This window comes from Symphalangus syndactylus, chromosome 18 (assembly GCF_028878055.3).
Source record: "Symphalangus syndactylus isolate Jambi chromosome 18, NHGRI_mSymSyn1-v2.1_pri, whole genome shotgun sequence".
NCBI lineage: Eukaryota > Metazoa > Chordata > Mammalia > Primates > Hylobatidae > Symphalangus > Symphalangus syndactylus.
The window spans coordinates 77,318,873-77,346,861 of NC_072440.2; the positions used below are offsets into that span (position 1 = coordinate 77,318,873).

A 27,989-nucleotide genomic window follows, 5' to 3' on the forward strand; every position below is an offset into this window, starting at 1 on the left:
TTGCTTTCACCAGGGCTTACCTTTTTTTTTTTTTTTTTTTTGAGACAAAGTCTTGTTCTGCTGCCCAGGCTGGAGTGCAGTGGCAAAATCTCGGCTCACTGCAACCTCCGCCTCCCAGGTTCAAGTGATTCTCATGCCTCAGCCTCCCAAGTAGCTGGGATTACAGACGCTGACCACCACGCCCGGCTAATTTTTGTACTTTTAGTAGAGATGGGGTTTCACCGTGTGGGCCAGACTGGTTCCAAACTCCTGACCCCAAGTGATTCGCCCACCTTGGCTTCCCAAGGCCACAGGGCCTGATCAGTTTTCCTCTGGTGAGGTGGATTAAGTTCTTCTCCAGAATCAGGAGAGAGTAACGGATTTAGTCCCATCTGCGATTACAGTGCTGGGATTACAGGTGTGAGCCACCCCTCCCAGCCCACCCTTCTGTATTTTCAAGACATCTTGCAATAAGCTCACATAATTGGAGACGTTTTCCAGCTGTTCCATGGAGATAAAGTTAGAAAACTTCTATTAAGGCCTTTGAAATTTCATGCCATGCTTGAGTTGGTGCAGAAAACTGTCTTGATGACAAGGAAACAAAGCGTCAAGACAGCATGAGCACCACCATGGAGACTATTCTGTAACAGAGAATAAAGCCAGAGAGAACATTTAATGCCACTGAAGTGATTCCTTTCATATCCAATGGTGTTTTTTGTGTGTGTGTGTGTGTGTTTTGTTTTTTTTGTTTTGAGACGGAGTCCCGCTCTTGTCACCCAGGCTGGAGTGCAGTGGCACGATCTCAGCTCACTGCAACCTCTGTCTCCTGGGTTAAAGCAATTTTTCTGCCTCAGCCTGCTGAGTACCTGGGATTACAGGCGCCCGTCATCATGTCCAGCTAATTTTTGTATTTTTAGTTGAGAGAGTTTGGCCAGGTTTAGTTTCACCATGTTGGCCAGGCTGGTCTCGAAACTTCTGACCTCAGGTGATCCACCCACCTTGGCCTCCCAAAGTGCTGGGATTACAGGTGTGAGCCACCGCAGCCAGCCAGATCTAATGTTAGATGATGTAAAGCCCATGACTGCCCTGAGTTCTTTGTTCTTGTTGACCACATTCCTGAGTGTTATGTAGTTCTATGGTTTTCCCATCATAGGAGAGAGCACCCCCAGATACTGAGAAGACTCACAGTTCTAATTTTTTCTGTTGATTGATTGATTGAGAGTCTTGCTCTGTCACCCAGGCTGGAGTGCAGTGGCGTGATCATGGCTCACGGCAGCCTCGACCTCCTAGGCTTAAACAATCTTCCCACCTCTACCTTCTGAGAAACTGGGACTATAGGCACACACCACCATGCCCAGCTAATTTTTTAAATTATTTGTAGAAATGGAGTCTGACTGTGTTGCACCTGGCTGGGCTTAAACTCCTGGCCTCAAATGATCCCCCTGCCTTGGCCCCCCAAAAAGTTTTAAGTTACAGGTGTGAACTCTAACAGGGCACCCTTGGGAGAAGCCTGTTGACCACCCACCAAGGGCCCTTACAGGGTGGCATCGTATCTACAATGCCCCAGCCCCCTGCCCAGTCAGAGCTGCAGCCCCTCAAGCTCAGGAACCAGAGTTGTTGGCAAACCAAGAGCTGGTCTGTGTCTCCAATTATCCCAGCTCCCAGAGACTGATAGCTACAACCAGAATGGCAGTTGATTAATTTAGAGCAAGACCACAGCCCTGGCGTCTGCCCCAGCAGTGCTTTCTCTTCCCATAGGCAGAGCTACATGGGAAGCCCAATTATAATCAGGAGGCTGCTTGGTAGGTATGAGAGAACAGGGGGGTTACTTTCCTTATTCCACTCTCAGTGACATCAGGTGCTGGAATCCAATGGCTCCATCTCCAGAGGAGCTTGCTAGCCGAAGGCACTTGGTTATTTCATGTCCCTTTAATTCTGCCTCCTTCATGTCTCTGTAGCCTGTCCACTGTCTCATCTGGGTCCTAGCAGCAGCTCTGCACTGTGCTCCCCACTCTGTTCTTAACCATTCTAGTTCATTCTGCACCTAACAGCAGGATGGGCGTGTAACTGACTGCACAGCGTGAGGCTTCCCTTCACCCCCAGGTCCAGCCCAGCTCTTCACTGCAGTGTCCAGGGCCCTTCTCAGTCACATCTATCTTCCCCTCCAGCCTCTTCTGGTTCACCTACCTAGGCCCACTCAACAATTTTTTGTTTTCTGAGACAGATTCTCACTCTGTCGCCCAGGCTGTAATGCAGTGGCATGATCTCAGGTCACTACCACCTCCTCCACCTCCCGAGTTCGAGTGATTCTCCTGCCTCAGCCTCCCGAGTAACTGGGATTACAGGCGTGCACCACCACGCCTGGCTAATTTTTGCGTTTTTAGTAGAGATGGGGTTTCACCATGTTGGCCAGGATGGTCTCGAACTCCTGACTGACCTCAAGTGATCTGCCCGCCTCAGTCTCCCAAAGTGCTGGAATTATAGGTGTGAGCCATCGCGCCTAGCCTCAACATTTTTTTTTTTCTTGAGATGGAGTCGTACTGTGTCACTCAGGCTGGAGTGCAGTGATGTGATCATAGCTCACTGCAGCCCCGGATTCCTGGGCTCGAGTGATCCTCCCACCTCAACCCCCTAAGTAGCTGGGACTCCAGGGGAGCGCCACGATGCCTGGCTAATTTTTTTATTTTTTGCAGAGATGGAGGTCTCACTGTGTTGCCCAGGCTGATACCAAATTCCTGGCCTCAAGTGACCCTCCCGCCTGGGTATCCCAAAGTGCTGGGGTTACAGGCGTGAGACACCACATCCCGCCTCCCACTCAACTTTGACATCTTTTGTATAAGGCTCTCCCCTCCTCCCCACCTCAGGTTCTTCAGCTTCTCTTATCCCAGCACTTGTCAAGTGGATTTGCAAGTGTTGACTTGTCTGAATCCCCATTAAACTGTCAGCTCCCTCAGGGCAGGGACAAGGTTATATTCAGCTAGGCAGTTGGGAGGCCTGGCTCAGATATTAGCTCATAATAAATGTTTTATCAGTATTTGTGGAATGAATGAATGAATGAGAGTCTTTGGGGCAGGTGTGGTAGCTGACACCTGTAATCCTAGCACTTTGGGAGGCCAAGGCAGGTGGATCACCTGAAGTTAGGAGTTCGAGACCAGCCTGGCCAACAGGGCGAAACCCTGTCTCTATTGAAAAATGCAATAATTAGCCAGGCCTGGTGGTGCCCACCTGTAATCCCAGCTACTCAGGAGGCTGAGGCAGGAGAATTGCTTGAACCTGGGAGGTGGAGATTGCAGTGAGCCGAGATCATGCCACTGCACTCCAGCTTGGGCAACAGAGCATGTTCAGACCATGAAGTTCCCAACACGTGGCCTCTGTGGCCTTCGGTCTTAGGGAAGCCACTTGTGCCTCTCTCTGCCCTGGTCCCCAGGCTGGCTCTCCAAGGTCACTCAGCAGTCTGTCTCTCTCTTCCCAAGCACCCCCTCCCACTGTTTCCTCCAGGCACCACCTGCAGATATACAAAGGCACCTCTTCTTGGCCACTGGCCTAAGGGTCTTCACCTAAACCTGTTTCACAGAGAAGGCCAGAGAGATGAGAGCCCTTCCCGCAATTCCCTGTCAGTTTCCGTGGCTTGCCAAACCAGGCTCTTTGCTGAATGACCTTCCAAACACAGAACAAATCTTAGGCAACATCAGAAGGAGATATGAGTCGGATGTGGAGGCTCTCTGCTGCAGGCAGAGAGACTTGCTGGGCTTGGAAGCTCAGGTAGGTGGGCGCTCTTGGCTGAACGCATCCATGACTCAGTTATGCAGAAAGCTGCTCAGGTCACAACAACATAATTGGAACTCATTTTGGAAAGCCAGAAGTTCAAGTGATATTTTGTAAAATTCATTAACTTAAAGGCTGGGATAAAATTGGGGGTGACGATGGCAGCTGGTATTTAATATTGCCTTTGGGTTTTTCCCCCCATGGCAATATTATTCCCTACTACTGTTTCAGTCTCATTTATCTCCTTGTGCTGAAATGCCAGTACTCAAAAATATGTCAAAAGCTCATCAGAATATCAGGGTAACTTTTAATTATGATAATTGTGTTGTTATAAAATATCCTTTTAAAGAGCACATCTCTCCCCAAACCACCGTGGAGGTAAAACCCAGCTTCCTTCCAGCAAGCTTGATGAATAATTCTGAATCATTGTGTGGGATGAATAAATGATTTAATAATGAGCATCAACAATCATCTCTCATTGTTGCATTAATTTTTAAAAATGGGATGAGGTAAACGAGGAGGAGGGTGTCACTGTGCTGTGGACCAGCGGGAGCGGAGGGGTGTGCTGTGTGAACTGAAGCCTGCCAGCCTCCAAGCTCAGGTTTCCCTAGAAACAGATGCATCCTTTTTCTACTTTTGAAGCTCAGTAAAAAGCCCTCTTTGTATGATACAAAAACATTGTCAATAGCCAGTATAAATAAACAGTTATCAGGACAGGACAGATATATCGGTGTGAAGCAGCACCTGTTATTTTCTGTCTTCGTTTCACCTGTGTGAGGATAATCAATTTCATCACATCCAAGGGATGTAGAAATTGGATTTCCCCTTAATTCACCTGATACCTAGTTGGAATAGCAAAGACAGATAGTAGATAATGAAATCTTGGTTGAACCTGGACATTGATTCCATCCTTTATGCCTCTTTCAGCAGAGAGTTAATATATGACCCATTTAATATGGATTCCAATTTAGAAACTCAATCTTAAAAAACAAAAGCTAGCTCTTTAACTGACCATGTTTCCCTTGATGTCTCGATACCTTTTCTTTTTTTCCATTCTCAGCAGAGAGATTAGAACTGTGTGTTAGCCCAGAGCAAATTTGGCAATTATGAAAAATTCCAATAAGTTGATCTTCCCTGCAAAAGTTAATGAGTCATTTCACAGAATTAGAGTTTCATTTCTAGTATTTATGCTTTTTTAGAAAATGAGAGACAGAGGAGATAAATCTTAGTCCATGGTTATAGTTTTAAGGTTTCAAAGTTTTGGCCAGGTGCAGTGGCTCACACCTGTAATCCCAGCACTTTGGGAGGCCGAGGTGGGTGGATCACTTGAAGTCAGGAATTCAAGACCAGCCTGGGCAACATGGTGAAACCCCATCTCTACTAAACTACAGAAATTAGCCGGGCATGGTGGCAGGCACCTGTAGTCCCAGCTACTTGGGAGGCTGAGGCAGAAGAATCGCATGAACCCTGGAGGTGGAGGTTGCAATGAGCCAAGATTACGCCACTGCATGCCAATCTGGGCAACAGAGCAAGACTGTCTCAAAAATAAATTAAAAAAATTCAAACTTTTAAAGAACCAAAAGGTCAGGTTCCCAGGATTTACTTTATAGGAAGATAAACCATCAAATCCTGCTCTGACATCCTTTGGGCTGTGTTGCAATCACTGTTTAGATCCTGATTCCTCCTGGAAACAGAAGCCCAGCCTTATTCACCTCTGTAAGGCCAGCCCCTAGCTGAGACTGTCATATAATAGCCCCCCAATAAGTAAATAGTGGTTAATGGAATTGAATTAAGCGTGATTCAAGTCTACTTATCAGCAGGTAATATCCGTATCACTTGCGAGTTGGTTTTCATGAACTGACTTTTTTTTGGTGGGGGTGGGGGACAGAGTCTCGCTCTGTCACCGAAGTTGGAGTGCAGTGGCGCCACCTCGACTCATTGCAACTTCTGCCTCCCAGGTTCAAGCAATTCTCCTGACTCAGCCTCCCAAGTAGCTGGGATTACAGGCACACGCCACCACGTCCGGCCAATTTTTGTATTTTTAGAAGAGACAGTTTCACTGTATTGGCCAGGCTGGTCACAAACTCCTGACCTCAAGTGATCTGCTCACCTTGGCCTCCCAAAGTGCTAAGATTACAGGCATGAGCCACCCAGCCCACAAGCTGACTTTTGTATGGGAAATGCTTCGCCTAGAGGGGTCAATAGAACTTTGCTGTAAAGGGTCAGATAGTAAACATTTGGGGCTTTGTGTCTCTATGGTCTCTGTAGCAACTACTCAACTCTGCCTTCGTAACAAGAGAGCAGCCACAGACAGTGCAGTGTTCCAATAAAACTTTATTTACAGAAACAGATGGTAGGCCTGCCGGTGATAATTTTCCAACTCTTGGCTTAGAGAAATGTTCCCATTACGGGGTGACGCTCTTGCTCTTCCCTGAACCTTGTCCACATTCTGTATGTGTCTAAGTTTAGGATGCATCTGACAACCTCATTGTGACAACTGCCTGACTGACAGAAGGGTCTGCCCAGAACAAGCCTCCTGAAGGTCCTCAGTGGAGGGCGTGCCTGGGTGAGGCACATGTTCCCCTGAAGACCAGGATGTGGTTTGGGGATGGAGTGCAGATAAGAGGGTCCATGGTGCATGTAAGATGTCTAATAATTGGGTGATCAGCTTCACATGTATTAGAAAAAATAGAACTAGCTTATCAATTTAAAGAAAATGATTTAATTATCACCTGAGCTCAGGAGTTCGAGACCAGCCTGGCCAACATGGAGAAACCCCATCTGTACTAAAAATACAAAAATTAGCCAAGCGTGATGGCACACACTTGTAGTCCTAGCTACTTGGGAGGCTAAGGCAGGACATTGGCTTGAACCCAGGAGGCAGAGGTTACAGTGAGCTAAGAGCGCGCCACTGCACTCCAATCTGGGTGACAGAGACTCTGACTCAAAAAATAAAAAATAAAAATAAATAAATAAAATGATTGAGTAAATAGTAGTATGAGTACTGTGCAGATAAGGCAAAACTTGGAGGTTTGTACAGGGGGAATTAGTGTCTGGGCTGGTGGGCAGGGGGTCCTATAACATGGCAGGTGAACAGACAGGATTTGGCTTCTTAAGTTGCTTGGGATAAGCCACTAAACATTTCTCTGCCTTAGTTTTCCCACTTGTAAAAAGAGGGTACTCATCCCAACCTTGTCGAATTGGTGTATCCCTTAGGGAGAGTCATATATAAAATCAAAAAGACAAGTCAGGCCAGGCGCAGCGGCTCACACCTGTAATCCCAGCACTTTGGGAGGCCAAGGTGGGTGGATCACCTGAGGTCAGGAGTTCGAGACCAGCCTGGCCAACATGGTGAAACCCCATCTCTACCAAAAATACAAAAAATTAGCGGGGCGTGGTAGTGAGTGACTGTAATCCCAGCTACTCGGGAGGCTGAGGCACGAGAATCACTTGAACCCGGGAGGCGGAGGTTGCAGTGAGCTGAGATCACGCCACTGCACTCTAGCCTGGGCGACTGAGTGACACTCCCTCTCAAAAAAAAAAAAAAAAAAGAAAAAGAGTCACTTAGCACCATGTCTGGCTCATAGTGAGCACTCACTAAGGGCATGTTTGTTGTTCTGTATGATCCCGAACCGTTTGGGGACCCCACAGCAGGCAAATGTGCTTTATCCATTAGCTAGACAGACATGCTTCTCACCCCTGGGGTGCTGGCGTCCTTCTTGCGGGCGTTCGTGAGAATCTCCAGGACAGGCGGGCCTGGTTTGGGGACATGCCTGCTGCCTGCTGATATAGCTGTGTAGATTTGAAAGGGAAATAATGATCAACTCTGTTCAAAATGCAAACTATAGGAAGTAAAGCTAGACAAAATTCTCTTGGCTCCTGGAATATGCGGGAAGATAGATGATTACAGCCAGTCTGAGAGTTTTCAGGGTAGATGAGGAATGCATGCTACTTTTAATTTTAACAAAAGGTGTTACTGGTTTAAAAGGATGGTAATCATTGAAGTAGATGAAAAATTATTACAGAATTTAGTGATAAAATTTGATCCTTTGTTTATTTTTTAAAGCAGACACCTGTTTCAAAAGAAAAAACCTTAAACAAAGTTCACAGTTTAGTTGAGCAAAGAATGATTAGTAAATCAGGGAGACCCTGAACCAGAATAGAGGCTCAGAAAGACTCCAGCACAGCCAAATGGTGAGAGATTTCTGGACAGAAAAAGGAAAGTGGAAAGTGAGGTACAAAAACAGCCAGATTGGTTACAGCTCAGCATTTGCCTTATTTGAACACAGTTTGAACAGTTGACTGCCTGTGATTGGCCAAAACCAGAGATTGGCAAGAGTATGTTCTATTCTGTTTACACATCCAGTTCACTGTGTACACAGAGAAACCTTTGGGTGAAATCAAAATGTATAAAGAAGGCTGGGCATGGTGGCTCACACCTGTAATCCCAGCATTTTGGGAGGCCAAAGCAGGAGGATTGCTTGAGCCTAAGAGTTCGAGACCAGCCCAGGCAACATAGTGAGACTCTGTCTTTGCCAAAAAGAATTTTTTTTTAACTAACCAGGCATAATGGTATGCACCTGTGGTCTCAGCTACTCAGAAGACTGAGGTGGGAGGATTGCTTGAGCCCCGGAAGCCAAGGCTTCAGTGAGCTATGATTGCACCACTGTACTCCATCCTGGGGCAACAGAGCAAGACCCTGTCTCAAAAAAATAAGTAAATAAAATATCTAAGGAGGCAGCTTGAGCCTCAACTTAATTTAACATACCTCACCAATTAAGTGTTAGTAAACACACCTTTGAATATGTAATTTCATAGTCAGATTTTTTTCCAAATGCAGCAAACCTGTCCACAGGGCAGTGACAATCATCTTACAGTGCCCTCCCATTTAAAATGAAATTTTTAGGCTGAGTGTGGTGGCTCACGCCTGTAATACCAGCCCTTTGGGAGGGCGAGGTGGGTGGATCACCTGAGGTCAGGAGTTCAAGACCAGCCTGGCCAACATGGTGAAACCCCGTCTACTAAAAATTTAAAAATTAGCGGGGTGTGGTGGCACGCACCTGTAATCACAGCTACTCTGGAGGCTGAAGCAGGAGAATCGCTTGAAGCTGGGAGGCAGAGGTTGCAGTGAGCAGGGATCGTGGCACTGCACTCTAGCCTGGGTAACAAGAGCGAAACTCCATCTCAAAAAAAAAAAAAGGATTTTTAAAAAACTATCTCACACTCATGCCTCCCCACCGCCCCCCACCCCCACCTTTTTTTTAAGCATCCAAAGAATCCAGAGTTTGTGGGGCCTTATCAGCTTGAGGAAGTTTACCCTCTTTGTTTTATTTCCTAAGATTTATTCTTGAATTCATTTTCCCACGTTTGGCCTATTTTTTAGGTTCCAATCAGTTCACCGCAAAACATCACATGCTAGTCATTTGATGTCTGATTCTCATTCACTATAAACCTAGATAAAAGACTTAACTGCCAAAGCTACATCTGGTGTGAAGTGATGGATTAGATTTCTCACTTTGGAGGTATCCTTAACAGTTGGGCTAATTAAAGTTGAAATCAAGTCCTGATGGTAAATATTTATAAATTGAGAATCTGGCGTGTGTAAATGTATGCGGCTGATTCCTGAAGTTAAATCAACATTTATCCATTCAGCAAATAGCATGGGTCCCATGCTAGGCACTGAGGATGGAGGGATGAACAAAACAGAGAAGTTTCTTCTCTGAGGTTGTGGATTGCTCTTCAACTAAAAATGTCTGGGTTTTTCTGTTCTTTTGTTTTTTGTGAGAGGGTCTCACCCTGTCACCCAGGCTGGAGTGCAGTGGCGCAATCTTGGCTCATTGCAACCCCCACCTCCTGGGTTCAAGTGATTCTCCTGCCTCAGCCTCCCAAGTAGCTGGGACTACAGGTACCCGCCACCATACTTGGCAAATTTTTGTATTTTTAGAAGCTATAGGGTTTCACCATGTTGGCTAGGCTGGTCTCTAAGTCCTGACCTCAGGTGACCCACCCACCTCAGCTCCTCCTAAAGTGCTGGAATTACAGGCATGAGGCAACACAGCCAGCCAAGTAAAAATGATTTAATTTTTTAATTTCATCACAACATTTCAAAAAGGAGCCCCTAGAACCTGGGGAACAGCAGTGTCTGCTGAAGTTTATGAAGTCAAAATATTATATCTTTTTCGTTGAGGTCACGTTTCAAAAATAGCAATTAGTGTCATTTTGAAATTAGCAGTGAGATTCCTTTGTAAAATTCCAATGTCCCCAGCTTAGTGAAACGCCATTCCATCTACTGGTTCAAGTTATTTTTTTATATACTACACTTGCCTTCACTTAAAAGACATTTTCCCTATTTCCCACAGTGTAAGTACAAATCTACAACATTGCTTTGTAAAATAAGTTCAAAAATGCTTTAATTTCATTGCCTTTTAAATTTAATTAAAAATGTTTGCATATTAATTGATTGAGTTGAAAGTAAAAAAAAAAAAAATAGCATGGCCAGGCACGGAGACTCACCCCTGTAATTCCAGCACTTTAGGAAGCCGAGGTGGGCGGGTCACTTGAGCCCAGGAGTTCGAGACCAGCCTAGGCAACATGGTGAAACCTGTCTTTACAAAAAAAAAACACAAAAAATGAGTCCAGGCATTGTGGTGCACGCCCAGGTACATGGGAGGCTGAGGTGGGAGGATTGCCTGAGCCTGAATATTGAAGTTACAGTGATCGATGATTGCACCACTGCACTCCAGCCTGGGTGACAGAGTGAGACTCTCAAAAGCAAATACCACTCATTTAGGTGAAGCCTCCTGGGTGCCAGACACTGTCCTGTGAGCTCCTCTATCAGGACCTTAAAGGTGCCTTCTCCAGGTCTTCGGCACAGGTGTGGAAACTGAGCACATCAGTTGTAAGGAGCAACTCTTGAGTCTATTTTAAATTTCACAGGCACGGTAAGAGGAAAGGAAATCTTTTTTCCTCACACATCTCCCTTCTGTAAGCACTATGCTGTGTGCAGTTGGAAGTCCAGGTGAGGGTACTATTCCCTGCAGTTACATTGTCCAGATAGAAGGAGCCATGTCAGGCAGGTGTTCTTTCAGCCACTGAGCCTCCTCTGGGGCCGCCCTGCCAGGTGGGACCCTATGCTGTGTGCTCTGTCTCCCTGGGGACTGTGGTATTCTCTGCTCTCACTCCTCCGTGGTGCCACTGAACCACCTAATAGAGCAATTTCTCTCCCGAAAAGTGCAGGAGATGAACAGGCTTCTTGAGAGCCATGGTCAGTGTTCACTTTTATTTTTATTCACATTATTGTCAGCGGCTGCTTCCATGGTGTGGCAAACCTACACCACAACCCCACAAGGTACTGGTATTTTTTCCTTTTTGCCAACAAACATATTCAGGTCCTAGAGGCAGAGTCATCCATTCAGATCACAAAGCAATGAAGTGGGTGCAGTGGGTTTTGTGGGGATCAGATGAAATCATCCATTACCTTGAGACAGTGTCTGGCTCCTGGTAGGTGCTCAGTGATAGTGAACCTCTATTCTTATCAACATTGTTATTGAAAAATGTTTTAAATGACTGGACGTGAAAAGGATGTGTAAGGGACACAGTTTCTGATATTCCTTGAATTGGTACCCCTGACCCACTGCCGAGTGTTGCCAGAGTAGGAACCAAAGTCTTCCCAGCAGTGTTTGTTCTGTCACTCCCCTGTTCACCACACCGGGGACAAATTAAAGTTAGCCTCTCCCTGAGATGGCTCTGTGAAGTGCCACCAGCAGGTACTAAAAACCACCTTCCTCGAGGGTCGGTGTGACTCCATTGGTAATTTAAAACGCAGTGGATGCGGCCGGGCACAGTGGCTCATGCCTGTAATCCTAGCGCTTTGGGAGGCCGAGGCAGGCAGATCACTTGAGGCCAGGAGTTCAAGACCAGCCTGGCCAACATGGCGAGACCCCATAGCTACTAAAAATACAAAAATTATCCAGGCGTGGTGGTGCATGCCTTTAATCCTAGCTACTCGAGAGGCTGAGGCAGGAGAATCACTTGAACCCAGGAGGCAGAGGTTGCAGTGAGCCAAGATCACGCCACTAGCCTGGGTGACAGAGTGAGACTACGTCTCAAAAAAAAAAAAAAAAAAAAAAGGAAACCACACACAGGACGCTATACTAGTAAAATAGTAATAATGACTGCTTAATAAATAGTACACCACAGGGACTCTTGCTCTGATTTTGTAGACAAGGAAACTGCAGCGCAGGTAGACAAATTGGCTTCCCCAGCATCACCCAGCTGCGAAGTGGTGGGTGACATTAATTGCTTGGGGCCTGAGCAGTGGCCCTGGGTCCTGTGTTCTCAACGACATTGCCGTTGGGTGCCCCAGAGCATGTTGATGAGCAGAATGCACCGTGGGCACGGGTGTTGATGGCAAGTAGAGAGGAGCCAGGATACCCGTGTGGGACAGGGTCCCACCTGCTCACCCTCCTGCCCATTCTTCACCTGCTCCTCTCCAGGGGCTGCCTCAGGAAAGGAGCTGGTGCGGCAACCACGGAGGCTCAGCACTGGGGTGTCCAAAGGGATCTACCGAGTGAGGGTCCCTGGAGCCCACTTGGCATGGAATACAAGGGTGTGGAATTCCCCTTTGGCCTCAACAAGCAGGAATTTTTCTTTCATAGTAAGCCTCTCCATTCCTCCATTCATCTTGAGTATGTGAATTGTGCCTTCTGCAGACAAAGATGCTCTTGATGGTGTCTTTTTTTTTTTTTTTGGTAGAAACTGGATCTCACTATTTCACTATTTTGCCCAAGCTGGTCTCGAACTCCTGAGCTCAAGCAGTCCACCTACCTCAGCCTCTCAAAGTGCTGGGATTACAGGCATGAGCCACCACACCTGGCCTTTTTTTTTTCTTTCTTTCTTGAGAAGGAGTCTTGCGCTATTGCCCAGGCTACAGTGCAGTGGAATGACCTCAGCTCACTGCAACCTCTGCCTCCTGGGTTCAAGTGATTCTCCTGCCTCAGCCTCCCGAATAGCCAGGACTATGGGTGCTCCCCACCACGCCTGGCTAATTTTTGTATTTTCAATAAAGACTGGGCTTCACTGTGTTGCCCAGTTTGGTCTGGAGAACTCCTGAGCTCAAGCAGTTTGCCTGCCTTGGCGTCCCAAAGCGCTGTGGTTATACGCATGAGCCACCACACTTGGCCTTCTTGATGGTGTCTTTCATGAAACAGGGAGGGATCTGCACCCACCCCCGCAGACTCTGGCCAGCCCCTCACCGGTTCAAGCCCAGGTGGGCTCATTATCTAAAGATTATGGTCGCCAAAAAAAAGCTCACTTAAAATGCGGACCGTAGCTACAGAAAATGGCGATAAAATAAAAATAAAGGTTGGTTTGAGACATTGTCTTGAGAAAAGAGACAAATTATGGCAATCAGTTAATTTCAACTTGTATTCGATAAAATGGTTGTTGCTGCCAGTATGCACCAACTCAGAATGAGCAGAGAAGTAATCAAGTGTCGACTTGGTTTCCTTGGAGTAAATGGTCTGAAAAAAATTCTTTGACAGCATCCTGTACTTTACATTTGACATTGGCAGCAGCATCACTGAGGGTTATTTTCAGATTTCATCAAGCTTCCTAAGAGTCTGTTTCTGAATCCATCAGTAATCTGATGATTGGCTTCTCAGGAGCTAATATGGGCATGTATGTTTTTACTCAGTGAGAGCGTTATTTGCCGATGACTTCCCCGTGTCATTTTCTTTGGCTTTGTGAAATCCTGCATCTTTAGTGTGGTTTGTGGTCTAACATATAGGTGCACTCTGGTTGCACAGCTTGGGGGATTGGGGGTGGGGGCTTGGTTTATAAGCAGTCCATTTATAAACAGTTTCTTGTTAATAAGAAATACTGGCTGGGTGTGGTGGCTCTCACCTGTAATCCCAGTGATTTGGGAGGCCAAGGTGGGAGGATCAGTTGAGGCCAGGAGTTTGAGACCAGCCTGGGCAACATAGCAAGACCCCATCTCTACAAAATATACTTTTTTAATTAGCCAGGCAGGGTGGTGTGCACCTGTAGTCCTAGCTACTTGGGAGGCTGAGGTGGGAGGATCTCTTGAGCCCAGAAATTCGAGGTTACAATGAGCCAAGATGGCACCACTGAACTCCAGCCTGGAGGACAGAATGAGACCCTGTCTCTTTAAAAAAAAAAAAAAAAAAAAAAAAAGCCCTCTTTTCATATAGCTGATCATATGTGGGCATTTAGGAAGCATAAGATTATGTCATACAAAGCATTATCTCATGTCATTAAAAACCCAGACCACAGCTCATTGTACTCTGTAGACATACCACGTTCATTTAACTCTTCTCATTGTTGGACATTGAGGTTGTTTCCACTTGTTCTTTGTCGTACATAATAACATCTTGAACTTCTTCATGCATAAACAGACCCAAATCTTAACATAAAAATGCTTGTGCATTTTCATATTTGTGGAACGAATGCCTGCAATCAGTCTTGGTAAGTAAGGCCACATGTGACTGTGTGTCATGTTTTGCTGAAGAGATGTAGCATTCTGACTGGAGCTCTTGACATTGGGGTCAGGTATTTTGCTCAGTGTTATATTCGTCTTTACATCTTTTAACACTGATGGCACATGTGCTCTGCATGTTTCCACGTGTTCCTTGGAGACAGGGGAAACACATGAGGTGGAGTAAACATCGGCTCTGCCCTCAAGAAGCTCAGCGCCTTGGAGAAAAGTCAGGAAAGAAACCAGAGAATTTCACTTAATGCAGAAGTCGTGGAGTGGGAGCTGGGCATGATGAATCATGCCTGTAATCCCAGCACTTTGGGAGGCCAAGGCAGCAGATCGCCTGAGGTCAGAGTTCGAGACCAGCCTGGCCAACATGGCAAAACCCCATCTCTACTAAAAATACAAAAGTTAGCCAGGCGTAGTGGCAGGCGCCTGTAATCCCAGCTACTCGGGAAGCTGAGGCAGGAAAAGAATCACTTCAACCCAGGAGGAGGTGGAGGTTGCAATGAGCCAAAATTGTGCCACTGCACCCCAGCCTGGGTGACAGAGCGAGACTCCATCTCAAAAAAAAAAAAAAAAAAAAATCCTGGAGTTAGGATTCCAGGACACTTTAGAGTTGTTTCTTATTACTTAACTTTCTCTCCCAATAAATCACATGTGAAGATGTGCAAGTACTTTGCTTGCTACCTATTGGATAGGGGTGTGGTTCCTCTTAAGATTGTATGACTGTGGTGGTGCACATCTGTAGTCCCAGCTACCCTGAAGGCTGAGGCAGGAGAATCACCTGAGCCTGGGGTGGTCAAGGCTGCAGTGAACTGTGATCACACCACTGCACTCTAGCCTAGGAGACAGAGTAAGACCCTCTCTCAAAAAAAAAAAAAAAAAAAAAAAAATAGTGTGAGTTGCATGGCACCTGCTGCCCTTGTGACTTTCCTGTTAGTGACATCCCATTCCTCCTTGCTTCTTCCGTCCCTCCTTCTTCCTTCATTCTTTTGTTGTTGTTGTTCCTTTAATTTATAACAATGTTTACATTATTACTGTCTTCATAAAATCACTCCGTTAAGTGTGTGCTTTTGGGGCATCTGTTCAATTAATTGAGTATACATTTGGGGATTGCCTACTCTATTCCAAGCCCAAAGAAAGCTTTTTTATGTGATTAATCCATCAGTACGCAGGAGTATTGTGACCTGGTGCCTCTCTTTCCTCTATTCCAGTCAGGGTTGTGGAATAACCATTTTCTTGCTTACTGCAACCTCAGCCTTCCGAGTAGCTGGGATTACAGGCGCCCGCCACCATACCTAGCTAGTTTTTATATTTTTAGTAGAGATGGGGTTTCACCGTGTTGGCCAGGCTGGTCTCGAATTCCTGACCTCAAGTGATCTGCCCAACTCAGCCTCCCAAAGTGCTGGGATTACAGGTGTGCCTGGCCTAGGAATAACCATTCTTAATCTTGTTAAGATCACTGACACTATGGCCAAATCCCTGGCCAAGCCCTATCCCAAGAAGGTGCACGTTGCTTAAAGGTAAAGCTAAGACCCTCTGGTGCAGCGGGGAGCAGTTAAAGGGGACTTGGCATATTATTGTAATATTTCATTTCTTTTTTAAAAAAATGTAAAGGCAGATCTTGCAAGATGTTAATATTTATTATCTCTGGGTGGTGGCATTACGAATGTTACATTATTCTTTTGTACTTACCATATCTTTTAAATTTCTCAAAACATGAAGAAAGAATAATATTATAAGAAGGATCCCTGTAAGTGGAATGAGTATAGGTCAAGAGTTGGCAAACGGTTTCTGTAAAGAGCATGATTAAATAGTTTAGGTTTTGTGGGACAAGAGGCAAAATTGAGGATATGATACAGGTACTTACATCCTAAATGCAGCCATTTATGATAGAAATGTAAGAAGCATTCTTAGCTCACAGGCCCCATCAGAAAGCGGGCGATGGGCTTTAGTTTGCCAACCCCTGATGTAGGTACTGAATCAGTCACCACTGATGCTTATATTTAAGGATCATAGTTACAGAGCCATCAGTTCTTTTCAAAAAAAAAAAATTATGCCACTTTGCATTTTCTGCACCTAAATCTCTTCAGCCACAAGTAAAAGGCCACAATCTAAATCAAAGGGAGGAAGAGATTGTCTTTGTTTTCAGTTGCCAACATTTTGGGTGTTTTAGTAACTGACACTGCCTCTCATGTCTGTTGTCTGGTTCTCATTTCCAAATTGCCTCCAAGTTGTCATACAGACATGGGCCAGGGTTACTAAACCACCTTTCCCACCCCAGCGTCCTCCCCTCTTTGGTGAGGAACGTGCCACAGCACTCACTACCTTTGGACCTGTGCTTGCCTTGGTCCTACTGAAGGCAAGAGGGTTGGGAAAGCAATTTCACAGGAATAGAAAGAATGCAAGAAGTTTATTGACAAAACTGTATTCTAATGGAGTCTCACTGAATCCCACCCTGACAAGGAAACCCTCTGCGGCCTCCTGGACAACAGGGGAACTCTGTTATTTCGTAGGAGTTTCCAAAGGCCAACTTACAGAGTGTTTGTTCACAAGTGGATTCTTGGACATGGTGGCTCATGCCTGTAGTCTCAGCTACTGGGGAAGCTGAGGGAGGAAGATCACTTGAGCCCAGGAGTTTACGACAAGCCTGGGCAACATAGCAAGACCCCATCTCAAAAAATATACATATATACAATTAATAAACAAGCAATCTTCAAAACAAATGGATTACTGGCCACCCCAAAAGGAGAGTGACTGTTCTAACAAGTATAGGATAGTATCAATAGCATCAGTTCCTTTGGGCTGTACGGAACAGGAAACTCCCATCACCTAGCTCAGAGAATAAGGAAGTTCTCTGTGTGGACAGAGGGCCACGGGTGGCTCAGGCACTCGGCCTGGCTGAATGCATGAGCAGGATCTCTCTGCACACCCGCTGTGCTTCTCCCCGTCATGACCCATTCCTTAGGCTGGACCTCTCAGCTGGCTGATGCACTTCCGCACGTCGCATTCATTCACATTGACAACCCCAGAGGAAGAAAGGGGGACTTTTTAAAAGAAACATAACCTTTCTCAGACACCTCCATGGTTTCCTCCCAAATCTCCATATCCAGACCTGGGCTCCTGCCCAGACCCTGGGTGGCCATGGTAGGAAAATTGTCACAGCTGCATCCATCCTGGTTTGGGGAATGAAGCTGGTGGCTTCCCTGAGCAGGACATTGCCCAGAACAAAATCAGGAGGAAAAGGGAGGGTGTGGATATTGAGAGGCAACCAGCACTGTCTCCAAAGGCAAGGAAGAAAAATGCCCTTGTCCACACTTTGTTTCAAACACAGTCCCAAGAAGCATCAGGTCCCCGGCATGCAATAGTGAGCGTGCCAGGGGTTTAAACGCATTACATCTGAAACTCATAACAGCCTCGTGAGGCTATTATTATTGCTATTATTATCATTTTGTTTATTTGTTTATCTTTTTGAGATGGAATCTTGCTCTGTCACCCAGGCTGGAGTGAAGTGACATGATCTTGGCTCACTTCAACCTCCACCTCCTGGGTTCAAGTAATTCTCTTGCCTCGGCCTCCTCAGTAGCTGGGATTACAGGTGCCCACCACCACAGCTGGCTAATTTTTGTATTTTTGGTAGAGATGGGGTTTCACCATGTTGGCCAGGCTGGTCTCAAACTCCTGACCTCAGGTTATCTGTCCACTCAGCCTCCCAAAGTGCTGGGATTGCAGGCATGAGCCACCACGCCTGGCTGAGGGATCTGTTACTGTCCCCTTTTTAAAACTGAGGAAACAATGTACAGCGAGGCACAGTCGCTTGTCATTTGGCATTTAAGTAACAGACAGGATCCAGAGTCGGTGCTCATTCCACTGTGTCCGATTTCCACCCTCTTGTGAGTAAGGCCTCCTTCTGTAAGGAACATGGCAGTTCTTTTGTAAAATTAGGAAATATGGGAACTCTCCCTTCCCTTTGATAATGTTGACCAAGGGGAAATTTGGGTTTCTCCTCCAGGATACCTACTAAAGTATAGCTTCTGAGTTGCCACAAGTTTCATTTATTCATTCACTGCCCATCCATCCATCCATCTCTCCATTCATTCATTTATCCGGTAGTCACAGAGTGGCCGCTCTCAGCTATTCATCCTGGGGATGAGTATTCCGTTAAACACATGTGGCCTCTGCCCTTAAGGAGCTCATAGACCAGTAGGGGAAACCAAAGTGGGAGCCAGAAATCAGGGCAAAAGTAAAAGAATTTGCAAGGAACAGGATAAAGAAGAAGCACGCCTATCCAGCTTCACCAGGGGTGTTTTTCCATTGGAGGAAAGGAATGAGCAGGCTCTTGAAGGATGAATAAGAGCTCATCAGGCAGACCTGGGTAGAAAGAGGGCACAACATGGGCAGAGGCTGGAGCCACAAAACAGCTCATCCTGTACTGGCACTGCCACTGGAGTTGCTCAGTGACTGGAGTAGGCTCAAGTGGAGACATTGTGTTTGATCAGGACCCTAAGATGATGGGGAACCCTCAAATTTTACTTGACGCAGTGGCCCAGGTGGGTTTTGCTTTAAAAAAGAAACTGTGGAGATGGGGTCTCATTTTGTTGCCCAGGCTGGTCCCAAACTCCTGGGCTTAGGGGATCCTCCAACCTCAGCCTCCCAGAGTGCTGGGATTACAGGCATGAGCCACCATGCCCGGGTTTTGCATTTTAGAAAGACGGCTCTGCTCAGTTTACCTGGATGCATTTTCTCTGCGTTCCTTCCTAACAGAGCAGGTTTTGTTCAGGGCACTAGCATGGCAGGCCGAAACACTCCTTCTCCAGACCCCCATGCAGCTGTGTATGGCTGCATGACCTAGGTTCAGGGGTTTAGCAAGTGGGGCTTCCAGAAAGGCTTTTTGTTGGCCCTTACCTCTTCTTCCACCTTGGAACTTGGACCCAGTGCCCGGAAGCCCTGCAGCCATCTTGCGATCTTGAGGATAGAAGCTACAAACAGAGGAAGGCAAAACAGAAAGATGGAAGGAGGCTGGATCCTTAATGAAATCCTGGAGAGGCTGCGCCCTCCCTGGACTGCTCACCTCCTCTTTTTATGGGGTAGATAAATCATAGTTAAGCACAAATACAGCCTTTACTTTTTTTAAGCCACCATAGCCACTGACAGCTGAATATCATACAGGAGACCAGGCAGCCAGGAAGAGCACACTGAGGATGGAGAGGAGATGGGGGTAAGCATGTTCAGGCAGACAGGTCAACAGGATGCATGGAGAAGGCGGAGGAAGGGAGTCTTGGGGTGATTCCTGCATGCCTGGGTTGGATGACTGCATGGTGCTCCAGTTAAACCCACATGAGGAGGAGTGGGCACTGGGGCAAAAGAAGTAAGTGGGTTGAGTTTGCAGAGCTTGCAAGGATGTCCTGAAGAGAGGTCGACGAAACCGAGGAACCCATTGTTGGCTGGGAAATGATTCTGAATTTTTGGCAGGTGGAGGTAGTTGAGGTTATAGCAGAACTGGTGTTCATCAGTGAGAGGGAAAGGGACGAGAGAAGGGGAGTGGACAGAGCCTGGGGAAGGCCACCATTGAAAGGGCTTGTGGAAGCCGGAGATGTATGCAGGAAGAATAAGCTGTTAACTGGAGGAGGAAGTGCCTTGAAGCCCAGGGGTAAGGAAAAGTGCACAAATTTAGTTATTGTGTGTTCTTTAAGGGATCATCGCCTGATCAGAATTTTTCTTGCCCCAGTTATTCAAACGGAATCTGACTTACCCAAGGTCCTCACGTTTTGGTGGCTGTAATACCCTCTTCTTGGCTTTCCCTGGCTCAAGTCAGAGGCAGGGCACTTTCTCCCTAGCAAATTTCATCTTGAACAAATTCTGCAAAACATTTTCCTTCCGTGGCTGGCCGCCACCTCTGTCTGCCTCCCTCGAGTATTTTTGGATGGATTTCCAATTTGATACATGAACATTCTGTCAGTCAAAACAATCTTTTTAATGAGCCTCTTGTCCTGACAGCTGTGTTTAAGATAGGGCATGGAAATCTAGAAAATTGTCCATTCTGGATTGAAACCTTAATGTGTGCCCCACGCTCCATTTCACACGCAAGCTGCCATCTTCTTTTAAAAATAAAGAGGAAATTATGAATAGTGAGAAAGATGTAATTTGTGCAAATGAAAAGAAAAAGATCTTCTGATCAGATACTTAGAGAAGGATGAGAGGAAAGTATAATTATTGAGTGCTGCCTGAGTACAAGACACACAGCTTCCTGCTGTGCCACCCAGGGCGTGTCCCTGATTCTCAGTTATCTTCGCAGTGGCCCTGGGGGTGGTTGATACTAGTCCTGCCTTCCAAATGAGGAAACTCAGGTTCAGATATGTTGCTGCCCATGCCACACCTACACAGCTCAGCAACAGCAGAACTGAGGTTCACGCCTGAGTCTCCCAACCCCTGGCTCCCACCCCAGGCTGCCACTGCTTTTCTGGCAACCAAATATTAGTATTAACAAAATACAGCCCTCCTCTTGCATATTCTACAGGTTTTGAATCTGTAAGTCATCAGGAAGGGGAAAAAATAAAAAGTTGAGCCTAGCCCCCCATGTAGAAAAGTAATAAAGGGGCTGGGCGCGGTGGCTGTTGCCTGTAATCCCAGCACTTTTGGGAGGTCAAAGTGGGCAGATCACCTGAGTTCAGCAGTTTGAGACCAGCCTGGCCAACATCGCAAAATCCTGTCTCTACTAAAGACACAAAAATTAGCCAGGCATGGTAGTGGGAGCCTGTAATCTCAGCTACTCGGGAGGCTGAGGCAGGGAGAACTGCTTGAACCCAGGATACGCAAGTTGCAGTGAGCCAAGATTGCGCCACTGCACTCCAACATAGGCGACAGAGACACTGTCTCAAAAAAGTAATAAACGGCAGTGAGTCTGGGGGTTGGAGGAGCATAACTAATCCTCGAGTCCAGGGTAGGGAAGTGATGCTATGCTGTAATCACACTCTCAAGGCTGTGGACTCAAGTGGGCAGCCAGACACCTCCAGGCCCTGGAGAGTAATTATTTCCCAATACTGCTCTTTGCGCTGGAGTATGAGAGCACATCCCCATGCCCTTTCTGATTCTAAGTGGGATGCAGATGCCCTGGGTGGAAGTGGGAAACGTCATGTTATGAACAGGAATGTGGGCCCCCCTCAGCTGCCTCCAGGTGTTGGTGTGATGACTGTGACCACTGAACCTCTTCCATCCACTCTTTCTCAAACCTTTTGCAAGAGAACTACTTACGTCCTGATGAAGCTGAGAATGCACAGCTCTAGGTGTTTTCTAGGCCACTTCTGTGCCATCCCCATCTCCCACATTCTTAGTTTTAATTAAGAGGAGCTTTGAAAAGGGAAGAATATAATTTTTGTGGATCGTTAATCAGGTGAGGTAAGAAAAGTATAATTTACATGGTGTCTTAGTTCGTTTTGTGCTGCTATAACAGAATACCTGAGCCTGGGTAATTTATAAAGAACAGAGATTGATTTTTTACAGTTCTGGAGGTTGGGAAGTCCAAGGTCAAGGGGCTGCATCTGGTGAGGGCCTTCTTGTTGGGGCATCCCTGGCCAGAGTGAGGAGGAAGGGGGCCTGGCCAAATTCATCCTTTTTTTTTAAATCAGGAAGCCACTTCTCTGATAACAGCATTAATGCATTCATGAGGGCAGAGCCCCTGTGACCTAATCATCTTTTAAAGGTCCACCTCCCAACCCTGTTACACTGGGGATTAAGTTTATAACGCTTAAACTTTGGGGGGCACATTGAAATAATAATGCATGGCTGTTCTTTAGGAGGGGAAATGGGGATGGGGGGAGGAATCCTTAAAGCAAAGAAATCTCTTCAGGTTTTAGAGTATGAGCTGGCTTTAGGTAAAGGTCATTTTAACAACTGGGCCATTGCTTCCTACCCAAGCAAAACATTAAAAAGAAAGAAAGAGGAAGAGAATCTCAAGAGGAGGCTATGAATCCTAAGATAAACCAGATGCTTTATATCACATGGACCAGACATGTAAGCAAATGCCTGAAATGACCAAGTGTATAGGTGTTAATGTCACACCCATAAGAGGAGATGAGGCTTGAACCCAGGTTTCCAGCAGGGTTCAGCCCAGAAGCACTTGGACCCATCACAGTGAAATCTTTGAGAGGCTCAGCTCCAGAAGGAGATACTGGCCCCACGACCCACCCCAGGTCTCACAGGGCAGAGCTGCTTGGCTTGGGCACTCTGTAACCCGAGAGTGTCTCTCTTCTCATGCTGATGATACAGCAAGCAGGAGTAGTTGGGCTTCTCCCCCAAGACCCAGGTCAGAGGGGCTGTGCAGACAAGACTCCTTCTTCCCTGGGGGTCGTCTCTGCCCCGTGAATCCCGGATGCTCTCTGAGAAGCTGTAGTAACTGTGTGTGACCCCATGCATGTGAGTAGTCCTTAGAGGGCTGAAAGGCTCTGAACTCTCCTGACCTCCCAGTTTACAGTATTTTTATTATTAAGATATAGAATGATCATCCGACAACCTAGATTTTACATAGCAGTGTGGGGGCAGAGGGAAAGCTTTTGTTCCACCTTCCAACGGTTCACTGTCGAAATGAACTGACAATAAACAGGTGAACAGGAAAAAATGCGTACAGATTTATTAATGTGCTGAACTTGAGAGCCATACAATATGTGAGACTCAAGGGGCAAATGGTTGAAGCTTATGTACCCTCTTCATAGGGGAGAGGGAGATGGGAGAAATGGAGGCGATTTTGAGCAGTCATAAATGATTTTTAGGGGAATTGAATGGGCCTAGGAAGCAGACATTATCTTGTAAATGATTCTTTTAGGAAACAATGGGACCAGCAAGTTATGGGAAGGTAAGAGGCAGAACTGCAATGTGAACAAAGGTTGTCTTATTATGTAGATGAAGTCTGCCAGGTAATCTCTTGGAACTACCCTCAGAAGAATGGAAGAAAAGTCTGTCTGGGCATGGCGATGACTTTTAGTCTCTTCTCTTCTCCATTGGCTAATCTTTCTCGGTTATTTGATGAGATTCCTAGGGAGGGATTCTTAAGATAACTGCATTTCTTTTAGAAAGAAATCTCCTTAGATAAGGAAATTCCAGAGAGAGTCTGTCACTGCTCTTGGGGAGGGAAGGTCAGAGAGAGCTTTAGGCTGTTGCTTTAGTTCAGCGTGTCAAAGTGCCGTGTTTTGGGGTACCATTTCTGAGCCCCAACATCAGAAATACAGTTTTCAGGATGTTAGTGGGTAGCTCGAAAATAGGGCAGCATATCCTGAATGGAATAAGTAAAAGATACATTGTCGAATATATAAAAGCAAGTTGCAAATCTGTATGTGGCCTATTCCATTTTTGTGAAATTTTGTGAATGTATATATGTTTCTTTAGATCTATATCTAACATGTATAGTAGTATACACATTTAAATTATCTGGAAAATACACACTAAACTCCTAAAATAGGAACAGGGATTTCAAGAAATTTCCCTCCTCCCACTTTCTTTTGTTTGATATTCTGTATTTTTACAACATTTGGGTTTAATTTTAGCAAGTATGCATTGTTTTTGTTTTTGTTTTACATTTTATTTGGAAATATTTTCAAGCTTACAGAAAAGATGCAAGAAAAGGAATAGTAAAAGGAATACCTGCCTACTCTTTACACACATGTCCAACCATAGTAAGTCCGTGAACCTGCTTTGTTCAGAGGAAGATGAAAGGGATTATCCAGCATGAAAAAAGAATGGGGAGGATAGCAGTTACTCAGAAGTTCTGGATAAACAAATATTTACTTTAGGTCCTCCTGAGGAGTTTCCCTTTTAATCTTTGCAAGGCTTTTGTGAGATCACCAAAGAATGAGCTCTCATTGATCAAACTCTCAAATCCTTGTTGGGTATTTAAATTATGTTTTTCTGAAGAATAATTTAGCAGTCATATCAAAAGTCTAAAAAATAGGAATATGAAAACTAAATTTATAACCAACAAGAAAAAGAGTGACTATTTTCACCAATACTTTTTAACATTGTATTGGAGATCCTAACTACCGCAAAAAGCAAGAGAAAGAAATAAGAAACATAAAGATAAGAAGTAAAATGACCTATTTGCAGATGATATGATTTTTTTTAACTTAGAAAATCCCAGGAATCTACAAAATAATTACTAGAATGAATAAATGAATTTAGCAAGGTCTCAGGATACAAGGTTAATAGACAAAAATAATTGTATTTTTATATACTATCAGCAAGCAATTTTTTTTTTTTTGAGACAGAGTCTCGCTGTCGCCCAGGCTGGAGTGCAGTGGCGCAATCTCGGCTCACTGCAGGCTCCACCCACCGGGGTTCACGCCATTGTCCTGCCTCAGCCTCCTGAGTAGCTGGGACTACAGGCGCCCGCCACCTCGCCAGGCTAATTTTTTGTATTTTTAGTAGAGACAGGGTTTCACTGTGTTAGCCAGGATGGTCTCGATCTCCTGACCTCGTGATCCGCACACCTCGGCCTCCCAAAGTGCTGGGATTACAGGCGTGAGCCACCGCGCCCGGCCTAGCAAGCAATTGTTAAGTGAAATTACAAAAATAATTCAATTTACAATAGCACCATAAAACATGAAATACCTCAGAATAACAAAGGATGTCCAAGACCTCTACCTTTACAAAACATTGCTGAAAGTAATTTTAAAAGACCTGAGTAAATGGAAAGGTAGACTGTGTTCATGGATTACAGGGCCAATGTTAATATGGCATTTCCCCCGCGATTGAGCGGTAGATTCAACAAAATCCCAATCAAAATTATAGCAGTTTTATTATTTGTAGAAATCAGCATGCTGATTGTAAAATTTCTGTGGAAATGCAAGGTACCTATAATGGCCAAAACAGTTGAATTAGATCTGAGTTACTTTTTTAGATGGAAGGATGTAGACACTTTTAAAGTAGACATAGAAGTCTCTTTCTGACCATCAGGACAGATGCTCTTACTTATAGAATAGTTGACCTTTTTTGTGTTCACTAACACAATTCACTAGCCTCCCTTATTTGAAATGGCATTCGTGGTTTTATAAATGAAACTACAAATTACTCTTTCCTTTCTTGTCACTGTTTTTTGATTTTTATTTTTGAGAAGCACAGAAACTTTCAGATTTTTGAAGAATCAAGAACTCTTGGCTGAACTTTACCCAAGTGTATTCTTTTTAATGGTATGCTTTATTAGTAAGGGTGACCTTCCTCCTGTTTTTGTAAATAAAATTTTATTGGATCACAGCCATGCCCACAAGCTTATATACTTTCTGTGGCTGCTTTCACGCTACCAAGGAAGGCAGAGTTGCGTAGTCGTAACAGAGACCACATGGCCCCCAAAGGCTGAAATATTTATTATCCAGACCTTTCTGGAATATGTTTGCTGACCCAGGTCAATTAAGTTCGAAGTGATCCTCAAAAGAAGTCCCATGAAAATGTCTTTAAGATCCCATGCTAGTTAACAGGATTTGGGGGTGAGAGGCTTTGAATCAGTGAAAGGCTGAAGCCGGAAGTGATGGGATGCTTTGATGCTTACCACGAGAAGGGAGACACATACACGACCGTGGCACTTTCTTTTTTCTTTTTTTGGGACAGAGTCTCAGTCTGTCACCAAACTGGAGTGCAGTGGCACAAGCGCAGCTCACTGTAGCCTCCGCCTCCCAGGTTCAAGCGATTCTCGTGCCTCAGCCTCCCAAGTAGGTGGGATTACAGGCACCCACCATTACATCCACATCCACATTTCTATGTTTTTTGTAGAGACAGGGTTTTGCCATGTTGGCCAGGCTGGTCTCAAACTTCTGGCCTCAAGTGATCCGCCCGCCTTGGCCTCCCAAAGTGCTGGGATTACAGGCATAAGCCACCATGCCCAGCTGACCTTGGCACTTTTTGTAAGTCATTCCATTTCAGCCAGTCTATAGCCCCATGCAGCCCTCTGGGCCCACCTTTCCCCGCCCTCGCCTATCCTCTGGCCAAGCCAGAATCTGAACTGGAATTCTGGTACCACCCACCAGCTGACCTTCAGTCGTGTCCTCTGGGAAATGTACAGGAGTTTCTTGATGTTGGATGTCAGGAGGATTAAAAATGCTGAAGAGGAAATTCGGATGCCCAGCAGGTGCCAGTCTTCAGGAGCCTGTACATTTGGTGCCTGCTGCTTCCTAGACAGAGACTCTCTTCACTCACTCGTGATAGTGATATTCCCCTCACCTGATGTGTCTACCTCCACTTGGCAGGTGTTTTAGTGCTCACTCTGGCGACAGACTCCTGGGTTCAGATCCTGCCTCGCCACTTACAGGCTGAGTTAGGCAAACTACTGAACATCTCTAAATCGTATAATAAAATCACAGATAATAACCATGCCTCCTTCATGGAGAAATTGTGGGAATTAAATGAGCTAAAAACAAGTGAAGTGCCTAGAACAAAGTCTAGACAGATAATGAACACTCCATAAACATGATTATCATCATTATTATTATTACCACCATAATATGATCCCCCCTCAGGCCTCAGGTCAGACATGAGCAGAGAACTAGGAGAAGTTAAGAATGTGTTTAGGTCAGAGCCACCCCCTCCAGGAAGCCTTCTTACAGGGCTTATGGCATGGTGATCTTTGGCACTTTGCACCTCTGAGATGGGGGACACAGCCTGTGCTTCTGAATTGGCCTTACCCAAGTATACATCACAGCTATGTGAATCTAGGCAAGTCACTTAATCTGTCTGTGCCTTATTCCCTCATCTGCAAAAGGGAATGATATCTTCCTCGTCAGGGTCCTCATTAGGCTTGAGTGAGATGATGCGGGTGCAAAGTGCAACGCGTAGGTGTCCGGTGAATAAAACGCTGCTGAATGAGGTCGATTTCTGCATTTTGTTATGAGTGGCTCTTTCTCTGACTGCCTGGCTGTAGACCTCGAGTTCTTGATTTCTGGGAATCGTTGGTCCCACCACACTCCGTAATACCTGGCACCAAGAGGGAGCTCAACAAATGTTTATTGTCTCAAGCTAACTGAAGAAGCAGCCTCCCACCTTACCTGGATCCTCTTCCACCATGTCGCCTGGCAGTCCTGGGCCACAGGCACTGGGTCACTGGGGAAGATATATACCAGGGAAATTCTGATGAGAGTGAGCAAATATGCTGGAATCTAGAATTCCCCAATTGACAACGCAAAGTAAAGAACCTCTTCCTGAATGAGTCAGGTGGGGCTTAACCACGACTTCATATTCCCAATCTGCACTTCCCAAACCCACTTAAGAAACATCTGTCTCTTCACCTTTGCCGCCTGGCCACCCCTGCCCAGAATCTCTTATCTCAAAGCCTGCTAAGGAAATTCTTTACCAGCAGGAGGGATTATTTATACCTACTCTCTGTACATTCACACCCAACCTTTTTTAACTTTCCATTTCTCTCCCTGTTTTTTATTTGTGTCACATTTTTCCCTACCACTGAGGCAGAATAAATTCAGTGTGAGTGATGGTTTGCAATGCAGTTTTCACTGTTACAGCTGGCAACGTAAAGCTGGATCACATTTTCACAAATATTGTCTCATGCAGGATAAAAGTAAAGGCTGTCCAACTGGAGTATGTTTACACTTTCCAGGTCTAAGCACCAACACCAAGGCATTAAAGAAGTCCAGTGTTTAGTATCAGAATTGTACTGGGTTGCATCTCAATTTCCTGATTGATCTGAAGCAGGTTTCCAATATTAGAATATTACATTATACAGAGACTGTATCCCAATCCTCTGATTGATTTGAAATGA

General features: G+C 45.5%; 1 protein-coding gene across 4 annotated transcripts in view; it reads left to right on the top strand.

Moving 5' to 3' along the window:
• Positions 1 to 27,989, top strand: part of CPPED1 (calcineurin like phosphoesterase domain containing 1) — a 125,196-nt gene that overhangs the window by 91,158 nt on the left and 6,049 nt on the right. The window lies entirely within an intron of this gene.